Raw genomic sequence first — 1,272 nt, forward strand, 5'->3', positions numbered from 1 at the left:
TCCGCCTCATCCTCTCCAGCTGCTCCTCCTCACTCATCCTCCCCTTCTGACAGACACACAGCAGGAGGCGTTAGTCTAGGTGTTTGTGTGTGCGTGTGTGCGTGCGTGCGCGCACGTGTGTGTGTGTGTGTGTGAGAATGTGTGTGTGCGTATTTATGTGCATGTGTGTGGTTGTAGCAGTGAACTGGATGTAAGAATAGGGATGTTATAGAAGTGTGCATCAGAAACAGTGCCTATAGGAAGACTGATTCTGTGATGCTGTGTGTGTGCACGTGCATGCTTATGTGTCTGTGTGAGTGTGCATGCTTGTGCGTGTCTGTGTGTGTGTGTGTGTGTGTGTGTGTGTATGTGCGTATGTGTGCGTATGTGTGCATGTGTGGGGATGTGTGTGTGTGTGTGTGTGTGTGTGTGAGTGTGTGTGTGCATGTGTATGTATGTGTGCGAATGCGTATATGTGTGGGTGTATGTGTGTGTGAATGTGTGTGTGCATGTGTGTATGTGTGCAAATGTGTGTGTGCATATATGTGAGAGAGAGAGAGGGGGTTGGGTGTAAGCAGAGCTGAACCCACAGAGTGGTCATGTGTGTGTCTACTGCTCCCTGTGGGATGGTGGCGGTACTGCAGCATGGCCTAATTGCAGAGAAGATGAGAGACTCAAATCAAAGAGTTGAGACTTGGCTGTATCCACAGAGGGAAGAAACATCCCTCCACTGACACACTGTCTGGATCACAGTACTGATGGGATGGAGGGATGGGATAGAGAGAGAGAGAGAGAGAGAGAGAGAGAGAGAGAGAGAGAGAGAGATGATAGAGGGAGAGAGAGAGAGAGAGAGATGAGATAGAGGGAGAGAGAGAGATGCAATAGAGGTGATAGAGGGATGATAGGAATGATGGACAGATTGAGGAATAAAGGAAAAGGGACGCCTGGACAGGAAGAGGAACGACCAGACAGGAAGAGGAACGAACAGCCAAACTAACCTTGACGGTCGTATCTGCAGTCGTCCACCTGGAGATAGACTCAGTCTCTGATGATGGAGGGAGGGGGGGGGGGGGGAGTAAGAGAGGGAGGGAGGGATGGAGGGAGAGAGGGAGCGATGTAGAGAGAGAGAGAACATAAAATGGAGGACATGCTAAATCAGAAGGGGAATACAGTACAGTGTAGACATACCACTATGATAAGGTGACCTTCATCTGAGTTAACTAGTGACTAGTTTGGATATTTCACCATATTATTTACTCAACTCATTCACTCAGATACATAATCCACATCTCA

Source organism: Nansenia antarctica (assembly GCF_963989245.1).
Source record: "Nansenia antarctica genome assembly, chromosome: 11".
Lineage (NCBI taxonomy): Eukaryota > Metazoa > Chordata > Actinopteri > Argentiniformes > Microstomatidae > Nansenia > Nansenia antarctica.